Source organism: Rhinopithecus bieti, unplaced genomic scaffold (genome assembly GCF_001698545.2).
Source record: "Rhinopithecus bieti isolate Rb0 unplaced genomic scaffold, ASM169854v2 scaffold_13352, whole genome shotgun sequence".
Lineage (NCBI taxonomy): Eukaryota > Metazoa > Chordata > Mammalia > Primates > Cercopithecidae > Rhinopithecus > Rhinopithecus bieti.
In genome coordinates, this window is record NW_016808026.1 from 2,990,004 (window position 1) to 2,999,228 (window position 9,225).

Genomic DNA, 9,225 nt, shown 5'->3' on the forward strand with positions numbered 1-9,225 from the left:
CACTTTGGAAGGCCAAGGCCAGAGGATCACTTGAACCCAAGTGTTCAAGACCAGCCTGGCAACACAGTGAAACCCTTGTCTCTAAAAGAGAGAGAAAAAATAAGGGACATTGAGTTACATTGAGTCCTCTTTGGCCAAAAATATTGCAGTGAGGGTCTGTTTCATCCCTTCTCTCCCATCTCAGAGAAATGGAGGCTACTGCCAGTCTCACCTGCATTCTGGATTCAGTTTCAGGACCTTTCCTCCAGTGATAAATATGCAATGCCTTAGGGGAACCTCAGCCAAATCAATAAACTTCAACTGGCAACAAGAGTGTGCATGTGAGGTGACTGCACTTTTTTTTCCTCCTGCCAAACCAGAATTAGCCGGTATAGGAATGAACGAGCAGGAAGATTGGAAATTGCTCCGATTGGAAGGAAGCCCAGGTTAGGTTTGGGCGCCTCCAAACGCTCCCTTTTTAAACCCACCTGGAGTGAGGCGTCTAACTTTCAGCTCCACCAAACTCTCACCTGGCCTGGCAGCGAGCGGCAGAAGAGCAGGGGAGCCCCTCACCCAGCGCACCGAGCCCGGTGGAGAACTGAGCCGCAGGCACCCGCATCTCCAGGATGATAGGCGACATTGCAACAAAATCTCTACACCTAGCAGCTCAGGGGGCTCCAAGCAGAGAAGCAAGTTTGAGGATCTAGGCGTGGAGCCGAGTGAGTCCGCAGCCCAGCGAGCCTCGGGCCGCCCTTTCATCAGCTTGTTCATTAACACCTGTGGGTGCCTCCGGACTGCAATCATTGGAGGGCTCGTCAACTCCCTGGGCTGGGTGTTGAGTGCCTACGCTGCAAACGTGCATTATCTCTTCATTACTTTTGGAGCGGCAGCTGGCCTGGGCAGCGGGATGGCCTACCTGTCAGCGGTGGTCATTGTGGGCAGGTATTTCCAGAAGAGACGCGCCCTCGCCCAGGGCCTCAGCACTAAGGGGACCGGATTCGGTATGTTCCTAATGACTGTGCTACTGAAGTACTTGTGCGCAGAGTACGCCTGGAGGAATGCCATGTTGATCCAAGGCGCGGTTTCCTTAAACCTGTGTTTGTGGGACCCTCATGAGGCCCCTCCCTCCTGGGAAAAACCCAAACGACCCAGGAGTGAAAGATCTGCGCATCCTGCCTGCGCACTCCACGGAATATGTGATGTCAAATGGACAGCAGGGAAGAACAGAAGAGAAGGACGGTGGGTCTGGGAACGAGGAGACCCTCTGTGACCTGCAAGCCCAGGAGTGCCCCGATCAGGCCGGATCATGGGCTCTCTCCGGTTCTGAAGAATGTCAGCTGGCTCACCATGAGAGTCAAGAATGGCTCTGAGGATTGGTACTCAGGCTATTTTGGGACAGCCTCTCTATTTACAAATCAAATGTTTGTAGCCTTTATTTTCTGGGCTTCGTTTGCATACAGCAGCTTTGTCATCTCCTTTACTCATCTCCCAGAAATCGTCAGTTTGTGTAACTTATTGGAGCAAACGAGGTTTTCCCTCTGACTTCAATTAGCAGTAGTTCACATTTTTGGAAAAGTGATCCTGGGCATCATAGCTGACTTACCTTGCATCAGTGTTTGGAATGACTTCCTGTTGGTCAACTTCAGTCTTGTCCTCAGTATTTTTGTTTTGTTTTGTTGTTTTGATTTTTTTTTTTTTTTTTTTTTTTTTTTTTTGGGGGGGGGGGCACGGAGTCTCGTGCTGTGGCCCAGGCTGCCGTGCAGTGGCACGATCTCGGCTCACTGTAAGCTCTGACTCCCGGGTTCACGCCATTCTCCCACCTCAGCCTCCTGAGTAGCTGGGACTACAGGCGCCCGCCACCTCACCCAGCTAATTTTGTTTTTGTATGTTTAGTAGAGACGGGGTTTCACCATGTTAGCCAGGATGGTCTTGATCTGATCTTGCGATCCGCCCGCCTTGTCTTCCCAAAGTGCTGGGATTACAGGTGTGAGCCACCGCACCGCACCTCAGTATTTTTAATTCTGCCATTGATGCACACTTATGCTGGCCTGGTGGTCATCTGTGCACTGATAGGGTTTTCCAGCGGTTATTTCTCCCTAATGCCTGTAGTGGCTGAAGACTTGGTTGGCATTGAACATTTAGCAAATTCCTAAGGCATCATCATCTGTGCTAATGGCATCTCTGCGTTGTTGGGACCACCTTTTGCAGGTAAACTTTCTGAAGTTTTAAGAGCTCAGAGTGCATATAGATATGGTGTGTTATGTTAAAAAGTCCAAGATAAAGAAGGAGGTTTCCAAAAAAAAAAAAAAAAAGAATAAGATCCTGAAGTGTATCCAGCAGATAACTGAACTGTGTTAAGAAATCTACATGGGACCAGGCACTGTGACTCATGCCTGTAATCCCAACACTTTGGGAGGCCAAGGCAGGCAAATCATGAGGTCAGGAGAACAAGACCATTCTGGCTAACATGGTGAAACCCTTTCTCTACTAAAAATACAAAATATTAGCCGGGTGTGGCACGCACCTGTAGTCCCAGCTACTTGGGAAGCTGAGGCAGGAGAATTGCTTGAACCCCGGAGGCGGAGGTTGCAGTGAGCCCAGATGATGCCATTGCACTCCAGTCTTGTCTGGGCAACAGAGCAAGACTCCGTTTCAAAAAATAATAATAAATAAGAAGAAGAAGAAAAGAAATCTTCATGGAGCTAAATCATCTTGGGATATGAAATTTACCTGGTTTTCACTGGAGCTATCTAATCTTTAAAAATTCCATGAAATAAAGAACTAGGTCAAATTGACGTAAATGTTCTCAATGACTGGAACACATAAGAATGAGTAGGCTTAGCTTCAGGGGCAATGAGATTATGGAAATCAATGAGCATTGCCTTAATGTGGTTTGAAACGTGTGAGTCAGTCCACATTTAATTGTAGGTCAGACTTTGCCCATGTTCAAGAGACAGAGGTTGTTAATTGCTTAGAAAGAGCTAGCAAAAGAATAAAATATGGTTTAATGGACTCACAGAAGTACAATGCAGTGTTTCAAAATAAATCATGACATGTAGTTCACAAGTTCATATACAAAGAAGAACCAATAATAGCTACATAGCTAATAATACATTGCCACCCAAGATTGTGCCTTTAGTTATGGAGTATGATTTTTTCCCCTTTTTTATTAAAGCGTAACATGTCTGCAGAAAAATGCAAAAATTTTAAGTGTACACTTTGAGGAAGCATCATGGATGGAACACATCTGTGTAACTACCACTTGGGTCAAGAAATAAAATATGACTACTAACCCTGAAGGCTTCCTCATGTTCATCCCAATTTCCAGCATCTCCTTTCTCTGCAAAGACAATCAGACTTCTATAGATTACTTTTACGTGGTTTTGAACTTCATAAATGCTATTATACACCCAGTATTCTTTTGTATCTGGTCTCCTTTGTTCAATATTAATTTTGTGTGTTTCTTCCATGTTATATCATGTTTTTGTAGTTTGTTGATATCATTTTAATTTTTTTAATTTATTAAAACAGAGATGGGATCTCAATATGTTGCCCAGACTAGTCTCGGACTCCTCGACTCAAGCAATCCTCGGTTTCCTGGAGTGCTGGGATTACAGGCATAAGCCATTGTATTCAGCCTGTTTATTTAGTTTTAAGGTATAATTTTATCAACAGCGTTTCAAATATGTATAAAGAAGTGAGGTCTGCTGAGAATGGTATAATAGCCAGTTGTGAGTTTCAGGAGTTCTAAGTTCATTTTTATTCTTCCCATAACCTGTCCCATTTACCAGCACTATGCTTATATATACACTAGTTCTCAGTGAGTTGTTTTACTTCTCTGGCTGGGAGTCTCAAATCATGGTCAATGCAGCATAGACAGAGAAATATGGCCTTGCTCTAAGAGACTAATATTGTATATTCAACTACTCCTCTGTCTATAGAAAAAGACAGCAATTCTAGCAATTGCTCAATAATAAATGGCAACTCAATTAATGCATCTAATGTTAATATCAGTAACACTCAGAGGACCACACCTTTAAGGTTAGAGTGTAACTTTTGTAGCTAGAGGAAAAGGTTGCTTTTCAGAATGAAATATTAATAGTAGCATTTGGCAGAACTTCTGAAAGCTAAGAGTATAACACTTAGTCTCAACAGGTTGAGAAAAAACAGACTGGCTTCAGTTTTGTAAGTCATCTTAAATTGTATCTCAAATTAATATAAAATGGAGAGGCCATAGAGGTGGATGTTAATCAAACACAGGAATGAAATGAATATCTTAGACAAATTTATAGCCAATGGAAAACTTGTGAATGGAGGACCCTAGACTGCTGTGGAAAAAGCATTCTTGCCTAGCAACTCACAGCCTGGCTGGCTTTGGGCTGGGTGCCTATTTTTAGTTGTCTTCTGTTACTGAGCCAGATGAATACTGCCCCCTCTTTCAGTTTGCTTTGGATAATGGCCAAATGCCAAAATCTACTTTTCCTTAAATAGCATAGCTCCCGTCTGTTCACAATCAACAAGAAGAAATTGAGATGTGAAATATGCTATGGTCTTTTGGTCATTCCTGCCTAATCAGACTCAGAGAGATTTGAACTATTTGTCACGTGATTTTATCTTATTTTTTGAACATATGGAATTGGTAAGCTGTCATTAAGAGGGTATGATACAGCAAGGCTTAATCCATGTTTTCCCCAGGAAAGAATTTATATAACTTGTAACAAGGAAATGAGACAAAAGCACAGGATACTCTGTAGTCTTTCTATCTTGCATGGTATCTTGAGAATTTTTACATGTAGCTATTTTGTCTTCTCTCTACTAAAGAATAGAAGATCCTGTATCACTGCATCAAGTAAGAAGGGAAAAATAGCCATTGGCTGTTGTAGAGTCAATTTTCTCCAGGTTATGCTAGAGTAACAAACAGCCCCAAAATATCAGTAACTTACCGTAATGAGGTTTATTTCTTGTTCATATTAAATGTTGCCTGAAGGTCCACTGTCTCTGCTCTCTGTGTCTTCTCTGTCATAAGTTCCAGGCTAAAGGAGAAGCCCATAGTGGGAGTATGCCATTCTCATAGCAGAGGGAAGGGAACAATGACTGAATCTCACAATTGTTTATAACTTTTCTGTTCAGACATGGCATACATCACATACGCTCACATTCCATTGGCTAAAGCAAGTGATGACAAGTTTGACAGCCAAGGAGCAGAAAGAACAGTGCTCTTACATGGAGGACTAACAAGAAGAAGCCTAGTGGACGAGGACCTCGTGGAGTCACCAGTGAAGACATGAATGGAGATGGAGGCCATTATACTTTGCAAACTAATGCAGGAACAGAAAACCAGATACTGCATGTTCTCACTTATAAATGGAAGCTAAATGATGAGAACTCATGGGGGACAAACATACACTGGGGCCTGTTAGAGGGAGGATGGTGGGAGGAGGGAGAAGATCAGGAAAAATAACCACTGGGTACTAGGCTTAATACATGGGTGATGAAATAATCTGTATAACAAACCCCCATGACACAAGTTTACCCATATAACAAACCTGCATTTGTACCCCTGAACTTAATATAAGGTAAACAAAACAACACACACAAAAAAATTAATTAAATGGTTAAACAGTTAAAAAAAACACACAATTCACCAGAGCTAACATCTCTGTTAATCACCTTGAGTATGAAAGAAAGAGATAGTTGATGAAGGAGACACTGTGTTGAGAACATATCCATAAAATTGAATGGTAAGAGATCTTTTTTTGCCTACCCTTCACCTTCTGAAACAGGGGTTGATATAAAGACATTTTAATTGAATTCTGATTAAATCTCTAAAACAGTTTAAGGAGAATAAGCTCACTAAGCAGAATCCCAAGAAACCTGTGAAGGAAGACTCAAATTATTACATAGTTTTAGTTGAGAAGAACATAAAGGGATGGTGTTAGAAAATACTTCTGATTGACATCTTTTAGTATACTGAAACTTTTACATCCTTCCCTAAATAAATAACTTGGGAATTAATTTGGACCTTTACAAGAAGCAAACATTACACACATTTTTTTTAATCCCCTTATATAATATTACCCTTGGCAGAATATTTGCACATCCTCAGGCTCTAGGCCTTACTCTTAAAACTACAAATTCCAACAAAGAAATGTATCTCACATTCTATTTTGTCCCAATCCCCTTGAAAAGGATTCACTTGTTTTGTGACTCATGTGTCCACCACAAACAAATCAACTATGCCTTGGTATTGGGGTGAGGTCAGAGTCATTGAAACACATACCAGCTTCCATGGAACCATGTAAATAGCAAGAAGCAGTACTCCTAAAAAGCGCCAAGAGGCCAATCCCACAGGTGACCAAGGCAACCCACCTTTGAACTTGATGCTTGTTGCTGGCCTTCCAGCTTGACTCTTGGTTCTTTTTAAAGGAGTTTTCTCAGAGACCCTTTTGTGTTTCTTCCTGTGCTGGGTTGCCTCAAGTGAAATAAATAGCCTCAGAAGTGATTCCTGGATATTCAGCCCCGTGGGCTTGGCCAGGGTCCTCATATAATGACTCATCTATTCCTTGTGATGAACAATTTAAAAAGTACTCCAGACCACTTAATGTATTGAGATATCAAAACTAGGACACATGGTCCAATACATTAATTAATGCATTAATGCATGCATTCATTCAGCAAGTGTTTCTTGAGCACTTTAATACTGCAGACACTTAGCTAGATGAATTATGATTCGTGTGAATATACAGAAGATGTGACCTCATTCTCATGGTCATTACCACAAGATCAATGTATCTTACTCATTTGGAAATGCCAAGTCCTAATGTTGGAGAAGTGACTGTGAACCTGGCCTAACAACTCACTTGTTCTTGTGTAGTCATTTGGAACAACTTTTAAAATAAATTAACTTGGAAAACTTATATCAAGTCATAAAAATGTTTGCAAAATGGATCTAATGGTTTGTATTTAAGATTTATTAAGGAAAACACACAGAAGGTATTTATTATGCCCCTATTTTATTTTGTAAAAAAAAAAAGAAAACTAGAACACCTGACTGTATACAAATGAGAGAATGTTAAGAAATTTGTAGTGTATCAATCAAATATTCTGCACATTTTAAAATGATATGTATGAATATGAGAAATTTTTTTGTCAAGTGGTAAAACAAAAATACAACTAATCAAATCACTATGATAGATATTATTTAAAATTTGATATAAGACCCAAACAGAAAGACAAACAAAAATATAGTCGTGTTTACCATTGTCATGTTCAATCATAATATGCGTAATCACATTGTACCCTTAAGTGACATTTTGGAAAGCATCAAGTCAAATAATATGTAGTTTTCAAGTATGTTGATTTATTTTGACTTTGTATCTTTTTACAACAACATCTCAACACATTTTTGGTGGTGGTGATAATGTAATTAACCACTATATAAGGTAGAGCAATATGAGCTGCTATAATAAATTTTCATGAAAGTGTATATTAGCTCAAATACAGTAGAAGTTTATTTGTTGCTCATATAATGGCCCAACTCAAGTGTTCTGGTTGGTGGGATGATCTCTGCACACAGTTATCTCACTCTGCTGTCTTCAGGAGCAAGATTGTGTTAGTGGCTGCCTTCTCAGCCATAAAGAGGAAAGACCATGATGGAACATGTGGTTGAGTGTTTTAAGTGGTAAAGCTCACTCATCAATTTTGCTCACATTCGACCTGGCTAACTTTCAGGTATTTGACCATATACAATTGCAAAGAGGCCAGGAAATATAGATTCACTGTTTGCCCAGGAAGAAGAGAAAACTAATTTTATTAAAGATCTAACAATCTCTGCCCAAACTCAAAGTTCTTTCAGTTCCAGATAGTGGTTCCTTTATGCAGTTTCTTGATAACTGGGTGTGAAACAATCAATTGTGAGCTGAATTGTGATGAGAGGTGACACTTACAGAGAACTCACTATGTTCCAGGCACTGTTTTAAAAATATATATAAATATCCAATTCTCACAGCTTTATGAGGTAATATTATTTTATTTTATTTTATTTTATTTTATTTTATATTATATTATTGAGACAGAGTCTCCCTCTACCACACAGGCTGGAGTGCAGTGACACGATCTCAGCCCGCTGCAGCCTCCACCTCTCAGATTCAAGTGATTCCCCTGCCTCAGCCTCCCTAGTAGCTGGGATTACAGATGTGCACCACCATGCCAGGCTAATTTTTGTATTTTTAGTAGAAATGGAGTTTTACCATATTGGCAAGGCTGAACTAGTAATCCTGGCCTCAAGTGATCCACCCTCCTTGGCTTCCCAAAGTGCTGGGATTACAGGTGTGAACCACCTGCCCAGCTTTATTCTTTTTATAGAGACAGAAATTCCACGTGTCAGAGACCCAACAGGAAACATCCAAAAGAGGCAACTTAAGAAGTTTAATAAAGAAACTGCTTATTAAAACATAAGAAAGGTTAAAGTTGACACTAAATAGATGGTAAAGCACCCAAGGACTATTGACACTGGGAGTCTTTACAACTCTGGGTCTGAAGAGACAAAGGACAGTTGTAGGAACTTTGGGAACCACAGGTGAAGGAGAAGGCTGCCTGGTGAGACAGCCTTTGGCTGAGGAATTCGGGTATTGCCAACCAATAGGATGGTGAGAAGAAATCAAAGGGATAAAAGCCTACATCTCCCTCTCCTTCCACCCTCTAATTTCATCCTAGTATCTTAGCCACAAGCTGGAGGACAAACGAGCCCATTGATAGAAGTCATCAGGTCTGTCTCAGAAGCACAGAGCATTGTGAAGAACTGCGGCAAGAAGTTCTGGAGCAACAACCATAATCTATCCAACACACTGGTGTTCAGTAACTTACCTGTTATCATCCAGATTATGTAGAGAAACTGGGATTCAAACATGGGCAGTCTGCCTCCAGGGACCTTGAATTTCATCATTATGCTACACTGCCCTTAGTAACGTGACTTTAATAATAGACTTTTCAAATTTATAAAGGATTTACCTTTTTTTTTTTTTCTTTTTTTGGGATGGAGTCTCGCTCTTACATCCAGACTGGAGTACAGTGGCGCAATTCTCGGCTCACTGCAACCCCTGCCTCTCGGATTCAAGTGATTCTGATTGATCTTTTTATCTTTAAATTGGGGCAGGTCCAAGATATTCTGATAATAACAACTGCCTGACTTACTTTGAACCTATATTATATGCTTTCTTTCTTTCTTTTTTTTTTTTTTTTTTTTTT

General features: G+C 40.6%; 1 pseudogene; it reads left to right on the forward strand.

Moving 5' to 3' along the window:
* Positions 1–376: 376 nt before the first annotated feature.
* On the forward strand, positions 377–2,297 carry LOC108537576 (monocarboxylate transporter 14 pseudogene; annotated as a pseudogene).
* Positions 2,298–9,225: the final 6,928 nt, after the last annotated feature.